We start from the raw sequence: 22,303 nt of genomic DNA on the forward strand, positions 1-22,303 counted from the left end.
TGGTGTGTGTATACATACACGTGTGTGTGTATATATGTATATATATAGTGTGTGTGTATATATATATACTTGTGTGTATATTTGTGTATATATGTGTGTGTATACATACACGTGTGTGTGTATATATGTATATATATAGTGTGTGTGTGTATATATATACTTGTGTGTATATTTGTGTATATAGTGTGTGTGTATATACATACACGTGTGTGTGTATATATGTGTATATATAGTGTGTGTGTTATATATATACTTGTGTGTATATTTGTGTATATATAGTGTGTGTGTATATATGTATATATATAGTGTGTGTGTATATATATATACTTGTGTATATTTGTGTATATATAGTGTGTGTGTGTATATATGTATATATAGTGTGTGTGTGTATATATATACTTGTGTGTATATTTGTGTATATATAGTGTGTGTGTGTATATACATACACGTGTGTGTGTATATGTATATATATAGTGTGTGTGTATATATATATACTTGTGTGTATATTTGTGTATATATAGTGTGTGTGTATACATACACGTGTGTGTGTATATGTATATATATATGTGTGTGTATATATATACTTGTGTGTATATTTGTGTAATATAGTGTGTGTGTGTATACATACACGTGTGTGTGTATATATGTATATATATAGTGTGTGTGTATATATATATACTTGTGTGTATATTTGTGTATATATAGTGTGTGTGTGTATATATGTATATATAGTGTGTGTATATATATATACTTGTGTGTATATTTGTGTATATATATGTGTGTGTGTATATACATACACGTGTGTGTGTATATATGTTATATATAGTGTGTGTGTATATATATATACTTGTGTGTATATTTGTGTATATATAGTGTGTGTGTGTATATACATACACGTGTGTGTGTATATATGTATATATATAGTGTGTGTGTATATATATATATACTTGTGTGTATATTTGTGTATATATAATGTGTGTGTGTATACATACACGTGTGTGTGTGTGTATATATATAAAAGCAATGGAAATCAGTATTGTTGACGGTAGATTCTCACTACCACTTCCAAAACAAGCATTAACAATTTTCCCAGGCAATGTAACCCCATGAGTCTATACGGTAAGACTGGCCCTCATTTTCTAGGGCATTCTCAAAAATTACCACCTTCCCAAGAATGTCATTTGACTTAGCTATTAGGTTGCTTTTACAGCCCCCCAGTGGCTGGTTCCTCATTTATTTGAATGTAAAGCAATGTTAATGTTGCCCCAGGGATGCATAGAGTATGGTGCAATATTTCTCAAACTTCAATGTGCATACAAATCACCTGGGGATGTTATTAAAACACAGATGTGGATTCAGTGGGTCCAGAGTGGGGCATTCAATTACCTATTTTTAAATAAACTCCTAGGAGATCTCCATGCTGCTGGTCAGTTCTTGAATCACCCTTTCAGTAGCAAAATAGGCAAACACATACCGAAGCAATGCTTCATTTTCACCACCAGCTTATTGCCTATTAATGTGACTCTATATCAGTGTTTTCTTACCATTACCGAAAGCCTTTTGACAGTCACAGGGATGCTGGTGCTGAGACGTTGCAGTTACCTTTTCATGCCACAGTGAGACGGTTCTTCCCGCTTTCCTTCGTCCTCCAGGTAGAACATGGACATAGAGAAATCTGTCAAGAACGCAACCTTTTGCTCTCCTCCCTTGCTCTCCTTTACATCCTCTACATTGTTTCTTTTGCCAAGTGCCTTCTCTTGTTCCTTCTCCTGTTCCTTCTATTTCCTCTGTTTTCTTTCTCTCATTCATCCCCTGCCTTTTCATTTCTGCATCCCTGTGGTAATTTGTTTTATCGTTTTCTTTCTTACTTTTCTCATTTCTCTTTTTTCTTCCTTCCCACTTATAAACAACTATCTCTCCCAGGAAGTGATTGGACTCAAAATATGGTGTAGTGGTAGTTTGTATACGCGGAGGTTTTTTTTTTTTTTTTTTGACGGAGTCTCGCTCTGCCGCCCTGGCTGGAGCGCAGTGGCGCGGTCTCGGCTCACTGCAAGCTCCGCCGCCTCCCGGGTTCCCGCCATTCTCCCACCTCAGCCTCCCTAGAAGCTGGAACTACAGGCGCCCGCCACCCGCCCGGCTAATTTTTTTGTATTTTTAATAAAGACGGGGTTTCACCGTGTTAGCCAGGATGGTCTCGATCTCCTGACCTCGTGATCCGCCCGCCTCGGCCTCCCAACGTGCTGGGATAACAGGCGTGAGCCCATACCCTTGCACTCACACACTCTCACTAGTCACGCACGCACACACACACACACACACACAGAGTTCCTGTCTCGATTCTGATTGTAGCCCTACTTGATAAGATTGTATAACATATAAAAAAGATAACTATAATCCAGTCAACCTAGAGAATACTGAGGGAGTAATTTTATTCCGGATTGACTTTCAATTCTTTTTTGTATTAAGATGTACGTGTTGTCCTTCACTTCTAGGTACTGCAGCATTATTTTAATCTAGCCTATTCCCTTTTTATTCTTCTTTTTCAGAATAAAAACAGTCAATTGCCAGGGGTCGTAAAAATTATTCCCTGTGTATTAGTCCCTTCTCACACTGCTATAAGAACTGCCCTTGACTAGGCAATTTTTAAAAGAAAGAGGTTTAATTGACTCACAGTTATGCATGGGTGGGGAAGCCTCCAAAAACAATTACGGCAGAAGGCAAAGGGAAGCAAAGCACCTTCTTCATAAGATGGCAGGAAGAAGTGCTGAGCGAAGCAGAAAGAGCTCCTTATAAAACCATCAAATCTCGTGAGAACTCACTCACTATCCCGAGAACAACTTGGGGGAAATCAACACCATGATTCAATTACCTCCACCCAATTTCTCCCTTGAAACATGGGCATCATGGGATTACAATTCAAGATGAGATTTAGGTGGGGACACAAAGCCTAACCATAACACCGTTTTTAAACAATGTGAAGTTATACAAAACACCTGTCAGCTTTGCTTAAGTCCTAGGTCTAAGAGTACTGCCTGATGTTTTCACTATGCTCCTTCTCATAACTTTCCTCAAGTCCTGTTTCCACTTACTTTTTTTGTGAGTTTATATTTTTCCTTCTTTGTGCTTTCTCTTCTATCTACAGCTTTCGTGTGAAGGAAAGACTAGAAGCTATTCATACCAAAGCCAATTTAAACCGTGATCTGAAAGATATATTTGCAATGATAGCATGAGCTGCATACTTCTGATGCCAACAGACTGCATTGAAGGGAACAGCATGACTGATCATATGCAATCTGCACCCAATTCGTGTTCATAGACAGTACTGTTCTTGTTCTGTATTCAATTGTCTCTTTACCAATGGCAGCATTCCTGTAAGCTTGGTATCTTAATTATTGAACATGGTTCAAGTGACCAGTTGTTACACTAATTCTTTTTTTTTTTTTTTTTTGAGACGGAGTCTTGCTCTGTCACCCAGGCTGGAGTGCAGTGGCTGGATCTCAGCTCACCGCAAGCTCCGCCTCCCGGGTTTACACTATTCTCCTGCCTCAGCCTTCCAAGTAGCTGGGACTACAGGCGCCCACCACCTCGCACGGCTAATTTTTTTTTTTTTGTATTTTTTAGTAGAGACGGGGTTTCACCGTGTTAGCCAGGATGGTCTTGATATCCTGACCTCGTGATCCTCCCGTCTCGGCCTCCCAAAGTGCTGGGATTACAGGCTTGAGCCACCGTACCTGGCCCTTACACTAATTCTTATATGTAAATACTGAATTCAGTTTTAAGTGTAAAATTTATGCTTTCATATTCTTTTTTATTTTTAGGCTTAAATTTATTTTTATGTTTTTAAAATTTTGTTATAGGTTCAGGGGTACATGGGCACATTTGTTATACAGGTAAATTTGTGTCACAGGGGCTTGATGTACACATTATTTCATCGTGCAGGTACTAAGTCTAGTATCTAATAGTTATTTTTTTCTGCTCTTCTCCCTCCTCTCACCCTCTATGCTCTGGCAGGCCTCAGAATCAGTTGTTCCCCTCTTTGTGTCCATGTGTTTTCATCATTTAGCTCCCACTTATAAGTCAGAACATGTTTTTTAGTTTTCTGTTCCTGCATTAGTGTCCTAAGAATAATGGTCTCTCAGTGTCCTGAGGATAATGGCCAGCTGCATTCATGTTCTTGGAAAGGACATGATCTCATTCATTTTTGTGGCTGTGTAGTATTCTGTGGTGTATAAATATCACTTTTTTTTTTTTTTGAGAAGCAGTCTCACTCTGTTGTCCAGGCTGGAGGGCAGTGACGTGATCTCGGCTCACTGCAACCTCCCCGTCCCAGGTTCAAGCGATTCTTTTGCCTCAGTCTCCTGAGTAGCTGACTCTACACGTATGCGCCACCATGCCCAGCTAATTTTTGTATTTTTATTAGAGGTGGGGTTTCACCATATTGGCCAGGCTGGTATCGAACTCCTGATCTCATGATCCTCTCACGTCGGCCTCCCAAAGTGCTAGGATTACAGGTGTGAGTCACCGCGCATGGCCATTTTCTTTATCCTGTCCAGCATTGGGCATGAAGGTTGATTCCATGTTTTCGCTATTGCAAATTGTGCTGCAATGAATATACTTGTGCATGTATCTTTATAATAGAATGATTTATATTCCTTTGGGTAGAAACCCAATAATGGGATTGCTGGGTCGAATGGTATTTCTGTCTTTAAGTCTTTGAGAAAACAAACACTACACTGACTAAACTAATTTACACTCCCACCAACAGTGTATAGGCGTTTCTTAGTTTCTTTTTCTCTGAAACCTTGCCAGAATCTGTTTTTGTTTGTTTATTTGTTTGTTTGTTTTTAATCTTTTAAATGGTAGTTATTCTGACTGGTATGAGATGGTATCTCATAGTAGTTTTTATTTACATTTCTCTAATGATCACTTATATTTTAAATTTGGTTTACATTCATTTGTTTTAAAATCAAAAAGTTAATCAGAATAAATAATTCTGAGTGTGATATAACAAGAACACAATAACTGAGCATTCTCAACTGGTAAATAGGTACTTACATAAAATTAGTTTTATTGAATAAAGTTATCTAATAAGCATTCATCTAAATCACTTATAGTTAATGGAAAGTAGAGTATTGGATAACTCAATAACATAAATTTTTGAACTGATCATTCGTGTAACATTAAGTAAACAATTAAACTTTTCAAGGCTACCTAAGGAAAGTAGCAGCTGTTCTATTTTGCTTCTTAGCCATTGAACCTGATGAAGCACCTTTGCCTTTTAAAGTATGTTGGACCTTGGTACAAATTAAGCCTCATAAGAATATAATTTCAAGGAACAAGTCTGTTCTTTTTAGTTTTCATTAATGGAAGTGCATTTTCTCACATCTCAGGTTAGTGAAGGTCATGAAATAAAATCTAGACTTTACATTTTATTTTCTTAAATGATGTTAAATGATGTTGAAGGGGGATTTTTTTTTAATAGCTGGAGAGTTGGTACTAAGACTACAGATAAAAATAACAGGTTTGTTTAGATTTCTCTTTTCATTTTTAAACTTGTTGGATTTCTGGAAAGTTCATTTATATAACCGAGAAATAATTGTATTTAGCCATAAAATGAAGTTATCAGCCCATATACTTATTAATATGATTTTAACTAAATGGAATGCCTGCAGGTGTTTTGAATGATATGTGTAACACACTACACTGCATTATTTGCTTGTGAAACAGACCTGGTATCTTTGTCTATTAATTTGCTATCATCAGGAATATTTCCCAAATATTGCCAAATAAAAAATATACCCACACAATCTAAAATTCCTCGGGATTCAGTTCACATCACATGAAAAATGGCTGAAATAAATGATTACTTCCTTCTCAAAGCATTTTCATTTCTTGGCATCGTAAACATCAAAGTTTTGCAATTCTCACCCTGCCTCTCTGGATACCATTTCTAGGCTTCTTTGCTGGTTCTCGTTCCCAATCTTTCAATGTTGAAATGCACCGGACTCAGTCGTAGCACGTTCCTCTTTATTTAGAGCGATTCATATACCGCTGTTTTCCTAATGTGTTTTCCCAACTTCTCTTCCTCCTCTGGGCTCTGGAGTCATTGCATGATCCATTGCATATTTAACATCTCAGTTTAATGTGTATAGGCACCTTCAGCTAACATATGCTATCAGATTTCTAAACAAATTTTATTCCCAAACCTGCACATCCCACGGTCTTCCTCATACTGGCAAATATTATTATTCATCTAGTTCCTTAGTCCAAAAATTCTCGAAGACATTTCTCTTTAGCTCTCACAATCAGCATTCAATATACAAGCAATTCCTGCCAAATTTATCTTCAAAGTGTATTGAAATTTCACTCTATTTTCCTTTGAATGGAAACATCTCTGTTTTAAAGTACAATGGGTGATTTTCTTGTTTACTGAAATAGCTTCCTATGTGAATTATATGTTACCAGTTTGCTTCTGAAGATTAAAGTGGTCGTACAAAATCACAAATAACATTTTAATCACACAAAGCATGCCTATTTACTCCTTTACTCAAAAATTTCCAAAAGCTTCTACTCACTTTCAAACTATTTAAATTACCTAACCATAGCCAATAAATCCCACAAATCCTGGTACCTGTCAGTCGGGCATCATTGCTACTTCTCTTATTTAACTCTGTCCATGAAAACCAGGTTGGTACTTCTTGAAGTATGGTAAAATATCTTCTGCCTCAGAATATTTGCAATTGATTTGTTCTAACTCAAGGACACCGTTTCAATAGGTTGTAGTTTAGGTAAATAACTCTTGTCTCCATTTCCATATTATCTGTTTGAGGAGCTTTTTCCTTACCACCTTCTGTAAAATACTGTGTCCTTCCAATCTGTAGTGCTTTACCTTGCTTCATATTGATAATCAAACTTCTCACTACCTAATAGTAGAGCATACCTTTATTTGAATGCATCTAGTATCCATAATCTCCATCAATATGTAAACTATGCGATGAAGCTTTATATATCCTACTCACCATTTTCCTTCACGTTTCCAGATTATTGTTTTCTTATACTTAATGGTTCACACACAATAATAAAATTTCTGTATAAATAAATGCACATATGCAAAATGGCAGTTTGTAAAACTACAGTTTATAAATAATAAATAAGTGTAGAAAGGAGACAAAATATCAGGAGAAATGATGCTAAAGTGATTATTGCAAAGCTAAAATTGAGAATAAAATTTAATCGTTCAGCAAAATATTTTGACACTCCTACCCCATTTATTATTCACTATTCTTCTCTGTTTCAGTAAAACAATGAAGAAGCAAAACTGTGCATTTTTTTATTTCAGCACATGCATATCAGTCCAATTATAGTGTACACACATTAGAGTGGCCTCCCATAAGTCACTCCTTTGTATCTCCAACCACTAGAGTATGGTAAAGATAATGTGATAGTAATTGTCATAATTAGATTGACATTTATCACAAAAGTGATAGGTTATTGCTTGCTTGATTAGATTGTTATACCACAAAGCTAGTGGTATGAGACTGAGGCATGGAATTGCTTAACCCGAAAGGCAGAGGTTGCAGTGAGCTGAGATCACACCACTGCACTTCAGCCTGGGCAATAGAGTGAAACATCATCTCAAAAAAAAAAAAAAAAAAAAAGTAGAAAACACAAAACACAGAATAAGATTTCATGTTCAAATAATGAAATCTTGATTATAAAATTATTGGTCAGAAATGTTAAGGCCTCTTACAGACTCACTTGAGAGGCAGCACAAGCAGAAGAAATAGGATCGTTCTCTTCTCTGTTAGATTAAAAAATTAGATCATAGTGTAGCTAGAGGCATTTGTGCAAAGTCATAGTAACTTTATATTTGAATTAGTTTGCATTCATCTATGATTGTATGTATGTTTCTTTGTGATCAGATTGGATTAAAGTATGTGTAAGGTGTTCTTTTGTTGAAAATAATGTACTTGTTATTTCTTTGGAAAGAATGAAAATAAAATCTGACTGAATATTTCAAACAGCCATACCGCACTTTTAGAAATCTAAATTGTTCTTCTGCTTCAGGCAATGACAACCAAATTAAACTCTGGAGTTTAGAAAATGTTTTAGAAAGGACTTTTGCATTCTATCCTTTTTATTAAATTGATCTTGAAAACTGTCAATGATAATAATGCAGCTGTGATAATATTTGTTTGTATCCATGCATAGTAGCAGTAATGACTCTGCTGCAAAAGGTTTCTGCCATTGTGTGAACTTTAGATTTCTTAAAACCTTTCCTTAGAAACACTTTGTTAGTCAAACTTACATTTTCTGATCTTTCAGTATTAAACAGATAATAATATATATGCTATTCTGTCTATATGGCAGAAATATTGTTAGGTGCCTACCATATTTACAAAGAAATGATGAGAAGCTTTTTAAATTAAAAATACATATGGAAATGAGATAAGAACACTGCAATAATTTTCAAAACCCAGGCTAAAGATAATTAATGCAAATGAAAATATGTAACTTGAACTCCATGGCAGTCAAGGCAATAAAATGAAAATAATGAGTTGCATAGCTCTAATTTTTAATAATAAGAAGCATATCATTTATTTTATCAGTTATAAAGCTCATAGTTTTAAAAGAAAACAAAATGCATTTAAATCAGAACTTTTAAAAGTAAAACTGGTCTTTCCATTTTTATAATTAATTATATCTCTTTATTTCTGAAACTATGTAACAAATGGGGACACTTTGGAAAATATCCACTTTAATATATTTTTTCAGTCAATTATTTTAATACCACTTTTGAGGTTCCTTTTATGTACAAGTGTGAGTCTGCTGATGTTGTTGAAAATTAACATTGCTCTTGGTGGAGTCATGTATCTTACAATGAAAGAGATTGAACTCATAAGCAATAGAAAACATTGTAATTTTAGAAGAAATAAAAGTGCCATAGAGAAAAAAAAGTTAAGATATGTGATGCAGTGTGGCTACGGGTGAGCGAGTCAAGAGTTTTGTAAAAATTGGTGGGCAGAATATTCAAATTGGAGGAAATATTAGCTGTGAGTGCCCACTAAAGAAAAATAATGTAGATTGTTTAAGAAAACTGCAAGGTATAGTTTGAAGAGATAAGGCAAATGGGAGAGTAGTAGGATATGAAGATTTAGAGATAATCAGCGTCTAGAACACATGAACTTCAGGAAGCACTGGAAGGGATATAAAAAGCATGTAAAACTATCTGCTATGTGTATTATGAAGATCACTTTCTCTGCTCTTTACTGAGTAGTATAGGATAAGGAAGCAGGAATAGCAACCAGGAGATTATTGTTCTCATCTATATGAGAGATACCAGGTTAGTGGTGGCAGAAGACTTGAGTGAGATGTTTCCAGATTTGAGATGTTGTTTTAAAAGGTTAAGCAGTACTTGGTGATTAGTTGTAAAGCGTATGGATACAGAAACAATAAATTCCTAAGGTTTTCATCTGATCAATAGGTAAATTACATTGCTATTAAATAAATTGGAAAGATGATGGGAACAAGAAGAGTTATATTTTGTTCTCAATGATTTTGAAATATCTACAGATCGAGTTGGTTAACAGTATTACTGATTTTCTGTCTGCCTTTTCTTTTCTTTTTTTTTTTTTTGAGACGGAGTCACGCTCTGCCGCCCAGGCTGGAGTGCAGTGGCCGGATCTCAGTTCACTGCAAGCTCCGCCTCCCGGGTTCACGCCATTCTCCTGCCTCAGCCTCCCGAGTAGCTGGGACTACAGGCGCCCGCCACCTCGCCCGGCTAATTTTTTGTAATTTTAGTAGAGACGGGGTTTCACTGTGTTAGCCAGGATGGTCTCGACCTCCTGACCTCGTGATCCGCCCGCCTCGGCCTCCCAAAGTGCTGGCATTACAGGCTTGAGCCGCCGCGCCAGGCCTCTGTCTGCCTTTTCTAACATTAATTGAAGGAAGAAGAGCGAAGTCAACAGTTATAACTGTGGAAGTATCTATTTCTTCTTTTTCTTTTATCTATTTTTGTTTCATATGTATTGAAGATCTGTGGTTAGCCGTTAATACATTTGGGTTTTTTTTTCCCCCCTGATAAATTGACTTCTTTATTGTTATAGAGTGCTTGTCAAAGTTTCTGGAAATATATAACAAATAAGGACACTTTGATATAACTTGTCTGACATTAATACAGACAGTGCAGTGTTTCTTAGATTAGCATATGTATGACATGTATTTGTCACCTTGCTGCTTTCAGCATATCTATGTCTTAATACATAAATTGGCTTATGGTAAAGAGCATAAAATTCAGTATTTTTTGTCCAAACTAACACTTTATATAATTTTTATTGATACATAATATTTGTACATTTGTATGGGATATATGCGATACTTTATTATGTTGTTGGTGGGTGGACCGGTTCAAGTTTTGACTTTGCCAAACAAAAGAATTGAAAGTGAGTCCAAAGTAAGAGTAAGCACAGAAATTTATGGCAAAACAAATGCACACTCTGAGAGAGAGAGACAGACAGAGAGAGAGCACCCCTAGTGCCTTAAGGGAAATTCCCTTTGTGGGAACTGTACATGCATATTCATAGAACACTGATGAGGTCGAGTCTATAAAGGCAGACCTGCAACTGGCACGTGGGCTCAGGATCTATGTGCTCTAACACACGTTGCATATATCATTAGGGTATAAAATCTCCACCTAAGGATGATTTTTTTTTTACTATCAAAATGAGGGAAAGTTTACTATAAGCTAAACCTTGATCCTAGCTGCACAGGCAGGACCCTGGAAAAACTCCTAGCCAGCCCCAAGGCAGGAACTGTAGCTAATAGCTTTGTGGGCTTTTGGTGCTGATTGGCTGGAGATTGAGGAAGTTACATCAGGAGTAAGGGACTTTTATTCTTTTTTCCAGGCCAATATTGGGTATCAGGAACTTGTAAACATCTGGTGGTCTGCTGGTGTCCTGTAGGATGGTTTACCATGCAAAAACGTTACTTGCTGGTGCACAAGGGTATATAGCCCACTGAGCTTCATACAGGAGGACAAGTCAGTGGCCTTCTAATTTTGCTTGTCCCACCCCAGTTACATGCATAGTATGTGTCATGGTCAAGTCTGGGTATTTAGGATATCCGTCACCTCGAGTATTTATAATGGAGAGATTATAAATAATGTAAAATTATAATATAGACATTCTAAATACTCAGGGTGATGGATATTCTCTCTTTTGGTCCCCCCTTCCCCCAACTCACACATTTCCTAGTCTCTGACGACTATTGTTGTACTTTCTACCTCAATGAGACCAACTTTTTACCTCCCACATATGAGTGAGAAAATGTGGTATTTGTCTTTCTGTGCCTGGCTTATTACACTTAACACAATGACCTCCAGTTCAATCTGTGTTGCTGTACATGTCAAGATTTCATTTTTGTGGCTGAGTAGTATCCTAGTTTGTATATAAACACATTTTTTAAATCCATTCATCCATTGATGGACCCTGAAGTTGATTCCATATCTTTGCTATTGTAAAGAGAGCTGCAATAAACAGGGGCGTGCAGGTATTCTTTTGATATATTAATTTCCTTTCCTCTACCCGATAGTGAGATCCTCAACCATACAGCGGTTCTAGTTTCAGTTTTGTATTTTCTCTTCGAAATCTTCATTCTGTTTTTCATTGTGGCCCTTCTAATTTACGTTCCCACCAACAGTATGTGAGTTCCCTTTTCTCACCTTCACCAATATCTGTTATATTTTGTCTTTATAAGAATAGCTATTCTAATGGGGCCAAGATGATATCTGATGATTTGCATTTGTCTGACAATTAGTGATGTTTAGCACTTTTCCATAAATCTGTTTGTCTTCTTTTGAGTACTGTCTATTCATGCCTTTTGCCCACTTTTTAATGAGAGTATTTGTTTTTTGTTTTCTGTTGGGTATTTGTTTGTTTGTTTTGGTTCTGTTTTGTTTACTGTTTACTTGTTTCATTTCCTTGTATATTCTGGATATTAGCTTTTTCTCGGTTGAATAGTTTGCAAATATTAACAGATTTTTCTTTGCTCTGTTGAATGTTTTCTCTTCTGGGGAGATTATTTTTGGTTTAATACAGTCCTATTTGTCTATGTCAACTCCCACTGGCATATGTGCACTCCTCTTGGGGGCCTGAAGACAGGCCCAATCAACTTGCTGCCACCATCACAGCTGGCACCTGCCCACGTGTGCCACATGAGGGCCTAAAGAAACAGCTTGTGCAGCCTGCCACAGCCACCGTTAACACAAGTGTGTGCTGCCTCGAGGCCAGGGAGTTGTCCCACAACCACTACGGCCACTGCCTTCCCTGACTGACAGCACACCTCCAGTGCCCATGCATGCGGCTTTTAAAGCTTGAAAAGTAATGGTATGTACTTGCCACGAACTCTTTCATTTAATCAGTACTCTAATGCCTTAAGGAAAGGTTATTTTTTTTTTTTTTTCATTTTTAACCACCATTTGCCAATAAGTAAACTAGAGCAGTTAAAAAATTCTGTCTTCGGTCACACTAAGAGTTGAAGCTAAGATTCAAGGTTGGAATTTGCACCCATAGTCTTCATAGTATACATCATCCATGTCTTAATAGTGATTTCAGATCAATCTATGAAAACGAAAAAGCACAACACTCCTTTTCTTTTTTGGAATTTACTTTTATATAGCAAACAGAAGAAAGATGAAAATAGAAAATAGTCTTCTCGCCTGAAGCTGCCAACTTACTGCTACTGAAAACAGGAAACCTTAAGATTCTAGGACTAGACTTAAAACTCAAAGACTCACGTTGTCTTCTGGAGTGTTGATAATATTTTATGATTTTAAAGTGTAAATTTAGATACTTAGAACTGAGAATCTTAGCTTTTTCCTCCTCAGTAAATGAGAATAGGATGTATGCCCTCCATTTATTAATCATGATATAAGACTAAGTAGATACACAAGATATTGCTCCCAATACAAGATCACACATCAGCTGTCTAAAAGGGAAAAAATGCATTTTAAGCAATAATTTTTCACTGTAATAGTCTGAGAATAAAATATTGGAAAAAAGAGAGTTTTCTTCTTTTTGTTTTTGATTTTACTAATGTGAAGAAAAGGACTGAATTACAACTGTGACTGAAAGCTAAGAAGCATCTTAGCTAATTGCTAAGAGAAAAAACATATGAATTTATATTAAACCAACAGTAAAATGTTTGAAACAAATATTTAATTTATAAGTTTCATATAAATTGTATAATAAAAATGTGATGAAAAGTATTTAATATAAATATATGCAAACAGTCCATCGACTATTTATTAAGAAATGTTGAGGCTGGGCGCGGTGGTTCACGCCTGTAATCCCAGCACTTTGGGACCCCGAGGCGTGCGGATCACAAGGTCAAGAGATGGAGATCATCCTGGCTAACACGGTGAAACCCCGCCTCTACTAAAAAAATACAAAAAAATTAGCCAGGCTTGGTGGCGGGTGCCTGTAGTCCCAGCTAGTCCAGAGGCTGAGGTAGGAGAATGGCTGAACCCAGGAGGCGGAGCTTGCAGTGAGCCAAGATGGCGCCACTGCACTCCAGCCTGGGCCGCAGAGCGAGACTCTGTCTCAAAAAAAAAAAAAAAAGAAATGTTGACAGGCAGAAGGTTTGATGTGAAAAACAAATACTAAATTCACTTGTAAACTCACTGAGTTGGAATTTCCTGAAAATGTCTGAGTGCCGATGTCCAACGATCAACTAGAAATACCGTAGCATATAGGAACATAGGTTGACATGGGCTTCTTCAATGCAAATGTGGTTTGGTAACTGGATATTTTAATGACTCATGACAATTAGAATGATATCAAATGGAAGGAATGTGTGGAGTGAAGAAAGAAAAATAACAAGAAGATAATTAATGAAACATTGCAAATTTACCCTGAATTGATAAAAATAAGTTATATATCATAGTTTAAATTGCTTTTCATTTCTTGATGAAGAGAAAGAACTGTAGTACTATTTTTCTTCACTGTGCTTTTGTATTTCTATATCATTGACTTTTTATTTTATATAAACAGTAAGACACAGCAGGCATAGAATTGCTAAATATAATTATACTTTTGTTTGCAAAAGAATGAGTGGCTTTTATAATGACGGAAATGCAGTATTTGTTACAAATATTGAGATACTTTATCTCTTTAAAAAACAGAAATGTTATATTACAAGAAGAATAAAACTAGTTTAATGTCTGAAATATTTCCCATCAACTATACCACAGCACACATAACATTTGAAGTACCTTTTTCTCTTTTGTACTGTGGAATCATTGGTAAATTGCATGCTCTGAGGCCATTTATATCCTGCCGGAAAGCTTTCAATGATAGTCTGCAACTTCTGAAACCCGTAACTAAAGTAACTTTTCCTTTGACCAGCAAATGACCCTTAGCATCAAACCCTGCTCCCAAAAAGAAGATAGAGCCAGAAAATTCTTTTGATTGCTCTGCAGCAGCCATATTAAAAGCAAAAGCCAACAACAACAACAACAAAGTTTTAATTTTTTTTTAATGCCTTCCAACTAAACAGGATTTTTGCAGCTAAGTTTTGGTAACAAAGGGAATATATCTTACCTTTTCTCTTATTTTCTTTTAATTAATTATAAAGTTAATCAGAAATAGAGATCGAAATCTCTGAGATAAATCACTAATAGTTTTAAATGTTTTATTTTGAATTGGCAAATTATAGTTGTATATATTTATGGGTTATAATGTGATGTTATGATAAGTGGGCTAATTAAATCAAACTACCATATTCATTGTCTCGAGCATTTTTTGTGGTGAGAATAATTTTGCTCAATTTTACCATTAGCATGAGAAAGATCAAATATTTTTCACTGGGTTTTTTTCATGAAAGCCATGGCACAGAATAAATGCAATGTTTCTTGACGAAAAACAAACTAATTACATCAATTAGAAAGCTATCCGCTCCATGCAACAGAACACCTTTCTCAAACTGTTGTATTGCATAAGGAAAGTAGATGATCTCGTATGGAACGATGTCCAGGGGGACATAAGAGACCAAGTGTATTGCTACACAGTGCCCTTTTCTCGTGACTCCTGCATTTTTCTCCTGCTCTCTGCCTTGCGTATTGTATGTCCTGGTCCTCATTCAGATATGATATGACTGCATGTTTCCAGTTAATTCCTAAGTCTAAACTACAGAAAATTTAGTAGGCATGGTGAAGGTTTTAGGAAAAATTAAAAGTTTGGTGTCCTGATGTTGGAGAAGGCAAAAGCAGTTTTTTTTTCTTTCTTTCTTTCTTTCTTTTTTTTAACAGAATCCCACCAGGTGGACACACCCTTGTCTTCTTGGACAGAATTGAGGCCCAAGGGCATGCATATGCCACTCCTGGCAAAAGGATAGAATTTCTTTGACTGCCTACAATCATAATCTATCTTTGGGCTCCCAAAACCCATTTTATAGCTAGAGTCAAACTGGTCTGTGACGTGCATACCTGAATCCCTTTGTTTTTCTTTTAAGAAAAGAGGGAAAATGTAAGTTGGGCAAGCCTCTAACTTTTCACAAATGTTTTACTTAAGAAATTAAATACATTAAAAAATATTTGTAATAAAAACATTTAAAAATATAATATCTGTTCTCTGGCTGGGCGCAGTGGCTCATGCTTTTAATCCCAGCACTTTGGACGACCGAAGTGGGCAGATGACTTTTGGTCAGAAGTTTGACACCAGCCTAGTCAACATGGTGAAGCCCCATCTCTACTGAAAATACAAAAATTAGGCTGGTATGGTGGTGCATGCCTGTAACTCCAGCTACTCAGTAGGCTGAAGCATGAGAATCGCTTGAACCTGGGAGGTAGAGGTTGCAGTGAGCTATGATTGCACCACTGTATTCCAGCCTGGGTGACAGAGCCAGACTAATATATTATATGCATTATATATAATGATTGAATATGTTATATGTTTTATGTGTATGTGTATATATATATAAAATGTTGCTCTAAACTCAATAACTAAGATAACAATCAATACTATTAACTTGCTGCTAAAATAAATTTAAAGCAATGCTAGAGTGATAAAACTATAGTTTAGGAAGGTTCTAAGCACCAAGAGAATAAAGCATGATGAGATAAATTCTCTGTACTGACATAGTATTTCAAAAACTTATTTTGAAAGCTCAAAATATTTAATTAATATTCAATTTAAAAGCACACTCCATACTGCCTGTTTCCATTACAATACTTTATTTTTCAGCACAGTATTTATAAACACTATACATTTTTGTCAGTTTATATTTAATGTTAGTTTTCACTCCCAAACTTAAAATCTAAGCTTTATTTTTTCTGCTTTATTAGTTGTTGTATACTAACAGAGAGTAGGCACTCAATAAACACTACTAATTGAGAACTGAATTTGTTCTGCACAATTGAAATTATAGTATGACAATTTATCTGTAAAGCGCTTTTAGCTTTCCAGTTAAAAATCTTACACACATTCACAAATGTGTGTGATCATGTTTGAGTTTGAATACACACACATTATGAATATTTTACATTGGTGAAAATAGTTCATATGGTATATATATAAAATATTGCATAACATTCATTTTTGCAACTATTACCATTTTATCATATGATTTCATGGTAAAAAAGTTGTCACCAAATTTAAAATTGAATATAAGGATTAAACAGCAGATAAAAACGATTGAGAGATTAATGAAGTAGAAGACAGAGCCAAACAATTTTCTTAAAGTAATTCGCACAGAAAAAAGATATTTGCAAGAATAACAACAATCAAAAACTCTTACAACACATAGAGGATGAAATGAGAACTAATAGCATATAAATAATCAGAAGTCAAGGGGGACCTAATAAAGCAGTTAAGGTTGACAGTTACTCAATTGATAAAGGCTAACATTTTCTTGAGCCAAAGAAAGTTAGGGATTTACTAAACAAGAATGAATTACATCAAGTAGGTTCAGATAAGGAAGCTCATTACATTGTGTCTCTGCCACCCCCCTCCCCAATAATTCCATTTTAGAAAGGATTTTTTAAAATCGTTCCATGACCATATAGATAGCAAGCGTCAGCTTGCCCCAAGCCAGTGGTCATAGTGAAGTCTGTTGAGTCTGGTTTATTGCCACATCTGGTTATTATGCTTCCCTAAATTTAGCTCACTAAGTACACAGCCAATCACACAGTTGATTTTTCCTTTTTATTCTTATTCCTTCTTTCTAGAGGCCCCAGCATGGAGACTGTTTTCTTGTTTGTTTGCATTGATTTAGTGAGAAATCTAGAAAACACAAATTAATGATAATAATGATGTGTGTTCTCTCAGACTGTGTTTTTCAACAGTTTCTTGTTGGGTGCTGTATGTTGTGTAAATGAAATCTTAGAGATATTTGCTATTTATCCTTTGGCCTTCCTGTCTATTTATCCTTTGGCCTTCCTGTCTATTTAGTTTTCTTCTTAGATGAAGTAAAGATTCATAACCAAGTGGGTTCTTCAGAAACCTTTCTGTCACTCTCTTCAGACAGTGCATGTTGCCTGAGATGTGGAGAGATATTTTATCCACATTCAGAATTCTCTCTCAGATGAATCCAAATTTCACTACAATATATTTGGCAGATGATATGTGCTTTGGGATCTCTATTCTATTTTAATTAAGTGTGAATTTTATAAATGACTTAATTATTGTCTTTCTGTGATATGGTATTTTTAACTATAACTTGTGCAGGTTTTACAAGAAGTGAATGACACTAATTGAGATGGATGCAATTGATGGTCTACTAAAAGAGCAAATCTTTTAAAAGATCTGACTTATGTGCCAGTATTAATGAGAAACATAAGCATTTTAGCACAATTCTTGCTCATTTTCTCTTTCATGCTTCCCCTATAGCACATCCATGTATGTTTCCGTGTAACCATCTGTTTTAGAACCCATTTGAGTCCACATGACACCTATTACTTAGATTTATAAGACAGGTAACATTTAGCCAGATTAGCAATCAGAATGCCTGAATGTTTTAACATCATTTATAATTAACTGCTGGGTGTAATAACAAATAGGAACAGCAGCTGCAACAAAACTCCGATTAGGCAGTCAGAATGGGGAATAACTCAAATTAATGAAAGGCCCCAAACTCATCTTCAAGCCATGGAATAGCATCTCAGTAATTACTCAACTAGACCACTGCACACTAACATGCTGAAGTTCAGCAGAGGGAGACAATACTTCTGAAAATGACGCTTCTTCCTGAGTTAATCTCAATAACTCTTGAAATGTAGGATGAGATTTAAACTGGAATTGTATTTATGTCTAGACTAAGTCCCAAATTCATCATATTATGGAAACAAAGAAGTAAGCAAAAGATGCCAGGACCTACTTGAGGGTAGAGGGTGAGGGGAAGATGAGGATTGAATAACTACCTATTGCTTTACTGTGCTGATTACCTGGGTGATGAAATAATCTCCACATCAAACTGCCGTGACATACAGTTTACCAATATAAGGAACATGCAGAGGTATCCTGGACCTAGAATAAAATAATTTACCCATTATTACGAACCTATATAGGTACCCCGAACCTAAAATAAAAGTGAAAACACAAAATCCACAGTACAAACTCTATTCAATTAGGGTAGTTCTGAAATATTTCCAGTTCCCTCCTCTTTTTTTTCAATTAAATCATCATTCAATGATATTTTTAGATCACTGAATGATGATAAAAACCCTGTTCCTAAAAAATCAAAACAAAACAAAAAGTTACGTTGTACTCAGGATACAGCACACGTACAGCTATCTAACTTTCTCAGATGAGGAAACTGAAGCCCAGAAATAAGTACATTGCCTTATGAGGTTATTCAGAAGTTAGTAGCAGAGCTGGGAATACATTTATGCTTTTCAATGTATTTCATCTGGCTTTACAATAATGATTTCATTTTTTGGAAAAACTAAATTTATGGCAGTCAAATTCAAATCTATAGTATAAAAACCTTTTTTTCAATATTACAAATAGCAAAAAGCACTAGTAATAGTAGCAGTAATATTAATAGTAGGCATTACGTTTTATTTTGTTTTTACTTTTTTACAAGACATTTTAATAAGCATTTAATGCATCATTTAATCCTGATGACAACCTTTTGGGTGTATAATCTATCTCATTTTCATACACAAAGTGACACAGTATTGAAGTTATTAAAAATGAATTTACATTCACTGTCTAAGACTGGAAGGATTCAAATCAACATCATTTGGAGGAATAGTCAATTTTTTTCTTCATATTCCCTTGGAATTAGTAGTTTAGAGGTGCTATGAGGAAAAATTCAGTAGTTCAAAAGTTGTGACAACCATGATAGTGTCATTGTGTGTTTGAATGCTCAACCTGTTTTCCCTTTCGCTTCTCATTGACTGAGAAGAATTTCTCTGATACTCCATGGGCTTGACAAAATTGTCAATGACAGTAATGGTTGTTACAGTTATGACTCTTTTGAATACAAATGACAAAGACCTATCTAAAACTACTAAGTAGAAGGATCATTTATTGATTTAGGTTAACATATTTTTAGGGGAAGGAAGGTTTGACTCATAGATACATTGTGTCTCAAAATATCTAAAAGGAAACGTCATTTCTTCTTCTTTTTCGTTTGTCTCTTTACCTCTCCATGTGTGTTCATTTTATTTTGAGTTTGTATTTGGTGGTGAGATGGTTGAAAAGGAAGTAATTTATAACATACCCAAGATATTTCTAGTGGGGGAGTACACTTGTCTTCTTTTCAGAAGTTGCGTTATATCTGAGTCATGGTTTCACCTTCTCTGTCCTAAACTGTTAGAGGGGTCAAAAATATAGAAATAATTTACAACAATTAGGGTTGATGCCTGGAGCTTCAGTTTGGTGCATCACATTCGATACACGCTGCCTGAAAGTGTGAGTGAAGTGATGTTGCAAACTAAGTGAAGGAGGGGGCCTTATTTTTGCCAAAAAAAAATCTTGCATGCATGTTGGAGTTATGAAAACAACAACAACAGAGTAGCTTATGCCTATCATGTGTTTATTATGCTGTAGACACTGATATGAACACATTACATAAGTAAATTTGTGTAGTACGACTCGATAAGAGGTTTTTTCTTTTTGATTTTTTTTTTCTCCTCTTTCACAGTTTGAGACATTGAGACATGGGAGATGTAAGTAACTTTCTCAAGATGGCATATCTAAGATAAGATATCGTGCGGCTCCAAAATCAGATGTCTATTGAAGACTTTATGCTTAACCATAATTGTATAGGGCCTTTCTACACTGGAAAAATACACAATCCTAGTAAATGAAAGACGCAACTAACTAATTAACTAAACAACTAAATAACTAAATATGCAAATACAAAAAGAAAACAAGAAATAAGTAACACATAAAATAGTCTAAAAGTATAAGTAACCATTAAATGGAAATGTATGTCAAATCTGAAATGAAAATGATACCCAAAACATAAATATCAGAAATAAAGACAGTAACATCAATACAGATCTTACTGACACTAAACATATGACAGAAATTTTACCATTTTATATCAGTAGTGAAGAAGGAGCGTTTCTGATGATTCCTTCTTCTAGACATATAGACATAGAAGATGTTCTAACAAGTATGGTAAGAAAAAAACCATATGAAATGTCAAAAAACACAAATTATCATTTGTATCAGATAACATAATTTTGTAAAATATATATGTATTATTAGAACTGATAGCTTTACAATACCTCTAAATGCAACTCAATATAAAAATAAAGTATATGTTTACAAAAAAGAGAAAATTAAAGTGTGAATCATTTAAAAATATCAACTTAGCAATACATAAAAATAAATAAAATGAGAGAAAAATAAATTAACATATAAAACACTATGTACATATGTTACAATAATTTCTGACATTAGAGAAACAAAATAATATTTATATTATGTCTGGGCATCCTCCTCAATCACACGCCATATCTGTTTTTAGGGAAGGAATGTAACAAGTTGGTCATAAAACGCACATAGACATATAAGAGTTGAAGAGTATGAAAGAGTCTAAAACTAAAACAATCCTAAAAAAGGGAAATGACATAGAATTTTTTTCTCTTAAACAGTAAGAGAAAACTATAGAATATTGTATAGTGTGATATTGACACAGTAAACAATATCTCAATGAAACAGAATAGAGTATGAAAATATATCTTATAATGAAGTGGCACAATAGGACAGTGGGGCACATGTAGTCTTTTTCACAAATAGTGTTCACTAGAAATCAACTAAAGATAGGAAACCAAAAGCATTCACAAATATGTGAAAACTAAACAATACACCCTAGAACAACCACTGAGTCAAGACAGGTATCAGAAGGGTAATTAGAAAATTTATTAAGACAAATGAAACCATAAGCACAATATACCAAAATGTGCTGGATGCAGAAAAAGCACTACTAAGAGGGAAGTTTATAGCCATAAATTTCTGTATCAAAAAAAGATTTCACATAACTTAACAGCTCAAAGGACTGGAAGAAGAAGAATCAAAGTCCATTGTTGACAGAATGGAGGAAATGCTAAAGATTATTGCAGAAATAAATTAGAGGACAGAAAACCAGCCAAAAATTAATAAAAGTGAGTTGGTTTCTAAGAAAAGTAAAATGACAAAACAAACCCTTATCTAGATTTAAAAAGAGAGAAGTTTCAAATAGAATCAGAAATGAAAAGGAAGATCTTACAACTCAAACTACAGAAATGAAAAAAAGATAACAAGACACTATTATGAAAATCATACGCCAACAAGTTGGATAACCTAGAAAAATACAACCAAACAGTACAGAATAACAAATATAAAGCTTGGATAGACTTTTAATTAGTAGGGAGATATGAATGAGTAATCAAAAACCTCCTGGCAAAGAAAAGCCTAAATCCAGTGAACTGCACTAAAACCAGTCAGCATTTAAAATAGAATTAATACCTATCCTTCTTAAAACCTTAAAAATAACTCAAGAGGGAGCACTTCTATACTTATTTTATGAATCTCATATTGCAGTGATACTAAAGCCAGAAAAAAGACACTAAAAGAAAATAAAATTATGCCTGACAAATACAAAAACCTTAAACAAAATCTAGCTAAATAAATTTAACAGCTCATTAAAGAAATACACACTATGACAAAATATGGTTTATCCCTGTGATGCAAGGATGGTTCACCATATGCAAATCTATTGATGTGATATACCACCTTAACAATAAATACAAATCATGTCATCATCTCAACTGATGCAGAAAAAAAACATTTGAAAAAATTTAGTTATCTTTCAG

The sequence above is a fragment of the Trachypithecus francoisi genome, unplaced genomic scaffold, assembly GCF_009764315.1.
Source record: "Trachypithecus francoisi isolate TF-2019V2 unplaced genomic scaffold, Tfra_2.0 Contig01474, whole genome shotgun sequence".
Classification (NCBI taxonomy): Eukaryota; Metazoa; Chordata; class Mammalia; order Primates; family Cercopithecidae; genus Trachypithecus; species Trachypithecus francoisi.